General features: G+C 41.9%; 1 protein-coding gene and 1 long non-coding RNA gene across 19 annotated transcripts in view; one reads left to right on the top strand and one right to left on the bottom strand.

Moving 5' to 3' along the window:
• MAP2 (microtubule associated protein 2) overlaps window positions 1-10,509 on the bottom strand; it is a 364,315-nt gene that overhangs the window by 82,190 nt on the left and 271,616 nt on the right. The gene's annotated exons all lie outside the window — the stretch shown is intronic.
• On the top strand, window positions 1,308-8,128 carry LOC109322772. The gene is made up of 3 exons (XR_002104482.1): window positions 1,308-1,397; window positions 2,124-2,125; window positions 6,178-8,128. It is a non-coding gene; the product is annotated as an uncharacterized LOC109322772 (long non-coding RNA).

Here is a 10,509-nt window from a genome sequence, read left to right as displayed (position 1 = left end):
ATGTAGGCCCAGCACTCTTTCCTGCTTATGCAGGGGGTCGGACTCGATGATCTATTGAGGTCCCTTCCGACCCTAGCATCTATGAATCTATGAAAATGGCTCTTCATTAATGCACATACATAGGGAATCAGTATTTCCTGAGTCGGACCTTTTTAAGTGTACTGTCTGAAACTAATATTTGCTACTCGTAGCAGTTCAGAACTCTTGTAGATGTGGGAGATAGGTTGTATTCTATTCTGCCTGATGTATCATCAATCCAATTGCCAATTAATGGGTGATACTATAACACCATGTGCCAAACAATCAGCTAGCATAAATCAGCACAGTTCCCTTGATTCAAGAGGCTGATTTACATCAGGTGAAGATGTCAACTGTATGTATGAAAGCTCCTATATTTTTAGATTTGCAGTGCTCACAGAAGAAAAAACATTTTGACTTCAAAAAATTAGATTTTATATTTAATTTGACTTCTAGTTCTCTGAGGGAGAATATATATGTGGAGCTAGTATCTTGTTTTTACACTCACTTTTCTGTCCATCTGAACAGAGTTTAATGAACAAACATTCTGCAAATGCAAATGGGTGAACAGGTACCCAAGTCAAGGAGCTGCAGCTGTTTATACCAGCAGACAATTTGGCCCTTACACTTCTCTTTCAGTGCCTTCTATGCTCATTTTAATTACTTTTTAGGTTGTTTCCTGAAGCTTTCTTTTTAATTTAAAAGCTGTCCTGCATACGTGTCAAAAAGGAACACTAATCTTTATGTACAGCCCACAGGGTTTATCATTATTCTTTTTTCAGTGATTAAAAATCTTATTCTGTCAATACAGCACAATCCTGACACATTCCATTAGTAATCTAGGAACAAGTAAATGCAGTAATATAGTGCCCTTTCCCCTTTAAGGCTTATACTGCCAGTTACATACTGCTTAGGCAACTAGTTCTGCAATGCAGCACCAGCTGCACAGTTAATCTGCTCTGAGCATTAGTTCCCTAACTACTATCCTGACTGTATCAAGGCAGACATCTTTCTCTTACTGATTGCAACGAATGGTTCTGCATATTTACATATGCATGTGGCCAGGCACGCTTACACACACACACATACATAACAAAGTAAACCCAGCAGAGTTCTGATTTGCATATGAATGATCTGAATCCCTATGAAACAATCTGAAGTCACATGGAGAGGCATACATTTTACAGTTATTCTCTTCTTCACTAAGGTTTGTGTCCTGCTAGGGGAGGATGCAGAATTTTGCAAAGGGGGTGGGGGACAGGAGTAGCACCTGGCATTTCAGAGGTGGCTATACTCCACTCCCAGCTTCCTTCCCACCACACGTTCAGGCAGACCACACAGCAGGAGCCTCCAGGGACTTATTTAAGTCCACAAAGCAAGTAAGAATCCCTTGCCCTCCCTCTCTGTGCTCACAGGCATAGCCCCTTCTCTCCCATCCCTTGCCAACTCTGTCCTCACTTTCCAGTGTGTGGGGGAAGCTCCAGAGCCACTCCTACCCACTTCAGCTGGGCTGCATGGGACTAGACTTAGCTGGGGACAGCAACAGGAGCAGAAGAGGTGGGTTCTCCTTCCCTACACCTGCTCCTGGGGGTACTGGGCAAGATAGAGGAATGCACCCTGCTGCCACTGCTGCTGCTGTTGTCCCTCGATCAGCCCAGCCCCCTCTACCCCCAGGACAGTGGGAAAAGCAGTAGGCAGTATCAAGTGTGGAAGGAGAAAAAAAGGGGCGGGGGGAGGGGACCTGCCTCTGAACACAGATGGGAAGTGGTGGGGGAGGGGGGAACTTAAAGTCCTGCTTTGAGGACTTAAAAAAGTCCCCAGAGGTTTCTGTGGTGCAGTCTAGTCTGAAAGGGGGTGTGCAGCTGCACCCCTGCATGCCCTCTGGATTCGCCTTTGTGTCCTGCTCATCACTCCTGTATGGCTTCTTTCTATTGGCACTGTTCACACTAGACTGGGCTCTTTAAGGAATTTGCCCTCCTCAGTCATCAACCCCTAAGCCGACTGACCCTTTGTGACTGTTCATACTGTCTTCCCACCCCGTTCCTCCCTGTTGGTACTACTGGCCCACACCCTAAGTAAATGAGGATCCAAAGGTATTCAAACAGATGTCAGGAGACCACAAGTAATTCACAATTCTGATTCAATAAAAAGGATGTGTTGCGTTATGGTGAAATCCACACAGTCGCATAGTCCTATATTGCAATAAGATCTCAAATTCTGAGCTTGTTTCACCTGGCAGTCTGTAGCCTGTAATCCTTATACAGTAAGTAAATTAGCTTTGCACTGGGGTGGTTAACTTAAGACAGTCAGACCTGGGATGGAAATAGGGGAAGAAGACACATGACTCCTTCTTAGGGCAAGAAATGCATATAAATTCACTCTATGCTTGCAGCACTAAGCAAACCAAGCATACTCTGGCAGAACTTTTTCTTTCAACCTCCTAGGACTGTATTGCTTTCATCTCCATGATGCCCAGGAGGGCCCTGCTCCATAGCCTCTTCTGGGACAAGGATTTATTCATTGCAAGAAGTGGGGAAGATTGATCTAAAAGGGTCAGACCTTTAAAAGGCATGAAAAAAAGAAAGGGCTATGAAAGCTCAAGACCTACAGGCAGAGGAATGGTTTAGAGGAGAAAAAGGTGAAAAAAAACAGAGAGAGAGCATTAAATATATTGACATTGCCCTAAATGATACATGCAGAATTATACCAGGCTGTCTAAAACCCACCCCTGTTCCCTGCGTATATATACTATCTGGTATAGTCCCCCTTACATGAGGAGGAAGGTAGTAGGTGACACTGACTGGCAGGTACACGAGTCAGATGACCACCACCAGCTATATGGACATCAATCAGTGCATCGTCATTTCTCATGAAGAAACAGCTTTTCGTCCTCTACCACACCATTGACCAGGTCACCGGAATCAGCCAGAACTACCCTCTGGGAAAAAGAATGGGAGAAACTAGGCAACAAAGTTGCTGAATGGAGCCAACTCCCAGTGAGGAGTTACCATCCAGCTCCAATTAAAAAAGGCACACATGACAGAACCTAAAGAGATTGAGTGTAGGTCTTGGTAGATGCAGCTTTCTCATGAAATCATGGGGCCTTTTGCAACTGGCCAATGTATTTGTCAGGAGAAGCAAAGCACAGGTGATCTCCTGAGATGCCCTGTAGCACCACAATGCACCCCACGAGATTTGTCAACACCAACACCAGAAGCAGTGGCCTGTGCAGAATACTGGGAGCAGACCATACAGAAAGGATGCACTGGAGACAATGAAGAAGTGAGATAACATGCAAAGAAGCAATAAGAAACCACAGTGAAAATGGAGCAGAAAAAAACAAGGATCTAATGCGACAATACTATAATTTGATATTTTGATGTATCAAAATAAAAAGGAAGAGTTAAAGCGAAAGGAAAGATAAATTTTGCATACACAGACAGAAGAAATCAAACAGTTACTACACAACATTAGAAATGACCAGCAATCAGCACGGTACCATTATGTTAGATTGGGCACTGATAATACACAATATTCATGGCTAATCCTACTCCTTCTCTAATGCAGCTGTTGTTCTGATTAAATCAGTTTTGATATATCAGTGCTACTCTACACAGCGTAGGCAGCAGAAATTTCTGTTCCTCTTTGTTAATACTCATCTATTTAGATGCATGAAAGCAGAATTAGGTGAAAGTTAGTTGTATTAACACTTTAGATCACACTGGGCATGTCTACTTGTGCTGCTCAGGTGCCACTGTTACTGTGCCATCATTTATTTAGTACTTCCTTTTGAAAGTACTTAAAGACAGTGCAGTAACAGTGCATACTATACCATGCATGCTGTGCAGTTATTTTTAGCCATTACATCGCCGTAGCGATGCACTATAATGTAGGAGTGCATCGCTATGGTGATATAGCTGTGGCATCACAGTTTTTGCCCGTGGACAGTATATCACCATAGCATGTTGCTATGGAGACAGAGTGTCATGTGTAGACTCTCCCACTGCGGTTGAAAGTAGCCCCACCTTGATCGTGCACTCAGAAGAACTAGACTTAAGGAATGAAAAATTACCATATGAAATGTGGTAAAATACATAGTTTCCCCTAAATGCATACTTCTCTCAATGAAACTGGTTTCCATCAAACACTGAATCTATTCAGCACTGAGTTAAAATGACTTTCTGAAAAGAGCCATCGGGTTTTCCCAGCTCAGATAATTATATCTTATGCTTATTTTCTACAGGCTCTACGTAGTTGTCTGAATGACAATGGTATCTTTAAAGGTTTGGCTAACTCTGTTCCCAAATATAGAAAAGGATCTCCCAAACATCCCTACCTATGTAAATGAGTCTTTGTTTCAACTTTCTGCAGGTCAATAAGCAGTTCCTTGCACCTGCCAGCATTTTTGCACACTGTGTGCAATACATTAATGGAGATAAAAACATCGAGACTTTGATATTTCTATAGTGTCTTCTCTCAACAAACTCTCCAGGCACAGCTAACTTAGTTGCATGATAATGCTGCAAGATAGATGCTATTATCATATTATACCTGGGAAAAACTGATGCACAGGAAGGCTGAAATGATTTGCCCAAGATCACACAAGGAGTCTGTGGCAGAATCAGAAATATAACCCAGGTCTCACTCTCACTTGCACTTCAAGCCCAAACTCCTCATAGGCTGTGTGTAGACAAAACGAGGGACGTATATGCATGACACTTTAAAGTGGGTTATATGCTTTTGCACGGTTTTAATGGTGTTGGTGTTTGCATGTGTTGGTGGCATATTTTGCACAGTAATTCCAGCTGATGTACCAAATTCGGCAGTGTAATACACCTTAAATGACTTGGGGCACAGCAAACTAAAACTCCTCAGAGGAGTTTTAGGCACTACATCTCCTTGGAGGAGTTTTACTTTGCTGCCCTACAGCCATGGAGCAAAGCACTGGGCTCCGTGCAGCTCAGGAGCTCTGCAGGAAGCCTGTGTAGGCAGCCTGGCAGCAGCCTGGGAAGGCAGACTATGCCCAAGAGAAAAAAAAGCGGCAATCTGCTTGTCTGAGCTGTGCAGGAGCCTGGTGCTTCACTCCACAGCTGTGGTGCCCCTGGGACAGACCAAGCCAGGCCTATGGGTGGGTGCCGCCTGGGGGGGTCTACCACTGCCGCAGAGGGAAGCACAGCTGCCCCTCCCCACCCCCCCGCAGCCCAGGGACCGCTCCACCTACCAGCAGCTCACCCTCCCCTCCCCATCACGGGAGAAGCAGGTAAGTGCATGGGTGTGTGCACAATATGGGGGTTTACTTCGCCCTAAATTGAAGCAGTGTTTTTAAAACCCACTGCTTCAATTTAGGGCCCCCATTTTGTCTACACATGCCCATAGATATTAAGAGGGGGAAGTAGGGCAGCTAACTACTGTATATGTATCTCATCTAAGACTACCTGTCTTATATACACTCTCATTCCCTCAGTCCTAAGAGGCCAACCAACTTTTTATTGTTATCACTTAAGAAAAGATCAATGAGCAGTTACTGTTAATAAGAAGTTATTGCTACTATTTAAGAAGCAGTTATTAACATTATTGTGATTATTACATCTTATTGTGCTATCAGGCTTACTACCATATGATGCATATATTATAGTTCATATTGTAGTATGCTGTTATAATAATATTAGTGTGCTTATTAATATGTGATTGTTATTAAGAAAAGTAAAAGATAAAAAAGGGGTGTAAGTTGTAGCTGTGTTGGTCTAAGGACATAGGTAGACAAGGTTCTTTGGGTGAACCTGATATCTTTTACTAGACCAACTTAAGTCTAATGAAGTATAAGAAAAGGTATCAAATTCACCCAGAGAACCTTGTCTGCCTAATTTATATATATGAAAAAGCACTATATGCCCGATTTTTCAATCTTTACTGCATTACCAAGAAAAGAAAAGTGAGAGAAGAAAAAGATCTGTTCTGAATGTGCTGAACTCTGGCTAAGAGAGGAAGCCCACTCAAAATTTTAATCAAAACTAAAAATATGCCATTTTTCTTCTGAAATGGAGACATTCCTTCCGACAAAACTTCTCCTTGACTACCGCGGGTGCCTGAGCGAAGGCAACAGAATCTGGCCTTTGATTGCAAACTGCACTTATCTAATCTCCCTGCTTCTCCACATAGCTGACTCCCTTAACCTTGAGAGGCAAACACTGAAGAAGATTCTCGCGTCCTTTGTCAGACGGTCTGAATCCGGCTCAGGCGCTTCACAGAGAGGCTGTTCAGCCTGCTGCAGGTCCATCCCTGAATGCTAAATAAGCTCCCAGACTGCATACTTTCTCTCAGCGGAGCTTAAAAAGAAATCTCTGTCAGTGCACTGAGATGTTGGCATGGCAACCTGGAAAGAAAAATCTGCAGCCCCTGGCAATCTTAGGAGTAGTAGCAGCTTGTTTATGTGACTTGTTATTTTTAAATGATTTTGTGGCATCTGCCCTTTTTACTTGGGAAAATGAGGGAAGATGTTCTTGTTTTGTATGTATGAAGGAGAGTATATATTTAATTTTCTTCATGCCATGGTGTACCTGCATGCAACTAGACGTGTATTTACAGGGGGCAAAGGGGGACCATGTGCTCTGCTAGGGAAATGCTGGTCTAACTTGCAGTGTCTTCTGTTTGAGTTTGTGACTAGATTTAGCAGTACTTAAAAGTGCATAAAAATGCACACGCATTAGTTATCATAAAGGGAAAATGGGATCTGCAAAGAATGTAGGTGACTTGGTTAATGACTGGCACAAGACTTGCTCTAGGCATTGGCAGACTCCCCAATCCAGGATCCTGGGAGACCATGAAGCTCTGGACTGCCTATGGCTGCTAGCAGAGGACAAGGAAGCTGTAAAATGAGACACAAAATCCTCTTGGGCCACAGTCCATGATTGCAGCCAGCAAAGATGCATCCCAGAGGGATCTGACTCCTCCTTTTGAAGTAGAAGAGAAATTTGCAGAATTTCATCCAACTAGCTGATTTTACTCTGATTAAAACAAGAACCCCCAGAACCCTTGAAAAATAATGCTTTGTGGTTTGTTAATGGACCTTTGGTGAGATCCTCTCAACGCAGCTCTGCACTTAATGGAAAATTATATCCCATTTGTACAGGGTCTAGTGCAATGAGCCCTGATTTTGAGCAGGACCTCTAGATCCTATTATACTATTAATGAAATTCCTACTACTCATGGTAGATGGCTGGGTCTAAGCAAATAGTGAGGCAAGAGCTCACAACCTCAACCAAACCAGCAGACAGTGGAATAGTAGTAGGTATGCTGAAAGGCAAGGCTTTGTCCAGAGATGGAGGATGGAAGGATGAGATGGTTAGCAATAAAAACATCAACTTCATAGTAGTAAATATAACCAGGTCTGGTGCCCAATTTAGAACACTATTTGACAGGATATCTCTTCTCCGGACAGCAAATGAAGCATGAAGCATGGAATCAAAAGGAACAGAGACCAGTCAACCACCTTGTCCTCAGTGCACAATGCTGACTATAAAACTTGGCCATATCACAAGAGAAGGGTATCATTAGAATATTTTAAAATACAATTTTAATAAAGAGCAATTTTAGGGAAACATTATGCTAAACAGTGTGATTAGAAAAAATATGTTATTAAAGATATTTTACTTAGAATTCAGGCTTGTTACTCCAGTTGTTAGATCATGAGCTCTGCAATGTCATAATTGATTACACTGTCTGGGAACATCAACTGCAACAAGTTAGACCTCTTGTTACTATGACAACACAGTTACATTAAGCTAATCTCTCATTCCTTAAAGGAGCTTAGTTTTTTTTATGTTCATGTTATAAGAAGAAACATTGAAACTTGTTAAAATAATGAATGGAACATAACAACCAAAGCAGCCATTTCATTGTCTTTCTCTCGGTCAAATTCAATTTTGATGTGCATGACTACAAATCCATTGATTTCAGTGACATTATTACAGAAGAGTTGGTTCTAAATGTAGCTTTTAAACATGCCTGTGTGACGTGGAAGCACAGCTGCAGATTTTCAGAGGGAAGGCAGGCAAGTGATAGGTGAATTTCAGTGATGCTAAATCTTAAATTCCTTTGAAAAGCCAAGCCAATCAATATTCATGGTCCTAAATCATTTAGGAACATTTAAAAATCCAACCTATACTTTTTTTGGATGCACTATCTAGACATGCTCAGCACCACACCTGAGCCCAGGATTTCTAAAGAGTTCAGATCCCACTTAGGGACCTGGAGAAATGGACAGATTTTCAAAAGTATTTGCTAGACGGAGATACTCAATAGGGCTAGGGACAGACATTCAAAAAGCCCGAGCCTGTGTTGATTGAATCTTTGCAGGTTAGTCTAACCTGCCTAGACTGAATCAGTTTGTAATTGCACAGACATCCCAGACATGCAGGCAAATGCCGCAGTGGCTCAGGCTAGAAGCCAGGGGGCGCTACAGCAGCTCTCCCTTCCTTCCACAGCACTGACATTGCATAAATCAGTGTCACCCAAATCAGTAAAGTCTGATACTACATTCAACCAGGTTTACCTGAAACCGGTTTCAGCCATTTTCAACCTGGTTTATGTGCACTGAACATCTGTTCTGTTACCAGTTTAAACCAGTTTCTGATCACTTAAACCAGTCTATGTGTAATGTCTGTCCCTAACCTAGGAGCCAACACATGCTGACAAGTTTGGCCGCTTCATTAAGGTGCCTAAGAGGGGGGCTGAATTCTTCTAATAGTCCGGCTGATAACTTGGGAAAATCTAACCCCTTTCACTCCTGTACGCTGAAGCAGAGGAACAGCCAGGATCAGACAGAATGAAATTGGAGGCTAGAGAAGAGAAACCACCTTAAAACTGGATTATATAATGAAAAGAGATGGCAAAGAATTTTTAAAAAATTAACTTATTTGATATAAAAAGGGACAGTGATTGATTTGCGAAATTTCTAGGAGAGTAGGAAAAGCTAGACAAAGGCAAGGACTGAGTCAAATTGAGTGTTTTACTCTATTTAGCAAATAAATATGCTAAAAATCCAAAGAACACGGAGGCAAGGACAAATTCATTCTCTGCAGTTTTTGAATATTAAGAAGGGGTGGAAATTTCCTTGGCCCCATTCCCAATCCCCTCCAAACAAACCACCCAGGGGAAGCTATACAGGAGGCTTTAAAGAGAATGGTGAAGTAATATTTCCTAAGGAATGCCTCAAAGATACAGTGCTGAAAAGCCTCTAACTATGCTCTTTTCCATAATGTGATTTGATCATGTCTGATACATTCAGATAAGGTGTCCCAAAACATGACATCCATGTTACTCCTAACAAATACAAAGCAGAAACACTGATATGCAATGTATATTTGCTTGTATCAAAATCAGCAAGTGAGATGCATGGTGTACACAGTAATTATCACCACAATTTCCTGAGCAAAAGGAGAGAGACTGGCATGATTAATTAACAGCTTCTTCTCCATGGGAGCTAGTAAACGATATGGTAAGAAGTCTTCTTTCAGCTTTGTAAAAATCATAAATAAAAGAAAATAAACTCAAAAATCAGATTTATCTTTAGATGCCATTACTTTTCCTCCTCAGCTATTTCACTTGCTTCTCCTACATTTTCTATGCATATATTGCAACTGAAAACACACACCCAAAACAGAAGGCCCAGTGGTTTTTCCTGTAAATGAGACCTTACAGGACTGCTCCTTGAGGTAGGGTCGGATTTTAAATGGATAGGGTAGGGGCACAGTACGAATAGCCAAACAAAGAAAATAACTGCTGCTACATTACAGTAATGTTAGAACTGCCAAAATCATGGCTTCACAAAGTTTTACATTAGGGCAGAAGGCCTGTTGGCTTTCTCATTAATGGTGTTTCTAGGAAGAAAAATATGACTATATCAAAGCAAACTGGTTACCTGTTGCATGCAATTTCTGTGTGGGAAATTTGGCATGCACACTTTACTGTACTCATAAAATGACAAATCAGCCCCAAGATATATTAGTCTTGAACCAATGCTGCAGCTTTTAGAAGAGGTTACTACATTTCCATAAGACAGCATGAAGAGAGTGTAGTGTGGCTTTCTTCAGGGCTCAGAGTGCAGTCCAATTCTCATTAAAGCTAATGAAAAGTTTCCCTATCAATCTTCGAAAGCCTTGGTGCTCAACTTTCTAGCCCTGTGAAATGTGTCAAAGAAAAATCTTTGGTTTCAGATGCCGATGGCAAAAAGGTCAAAGGCTAACGTAACATATTTTGTCATTATAGTTCTGTATCCAACCCCAACCCCCAGCTTAAATGTAAAACACATGCGCAGTCAATCTCACATGAAACCTGAGCAGAAGTGAGAAACACACAAAGTCTGTTCACAGTCATGATTGGCAGTCCTGTAATTATTCATGCCTGGCGTGTTGCAATAGGCCACCCTACAAGCTATAATTTTGGAAAGATTTCTGCCTTCAGTGGAGATCTCCATGCACGCCCAGGAGACAT

The sequence above is a fragment of the Crocodylus porosus genome, unplaced genomic scaffold, assembly GCF_001723895.1.
Source record: "Crocodylus porosus isolate Cpor-Errol unplaced genomic scaffold, CroPor_comp1, whole genome shotgun sequence".
Lineage (NCBI taxonomy): Eukaryota > Metazoa > Chordata > Crocodylia > Crocodylidae > Crocodylus > Crocodylus porosus.
The sequence above is the reverse complement of the archived record's forward strand: the minus strand, read 5'-3'. Positions and strand labels throughout refer to the sequence as shown.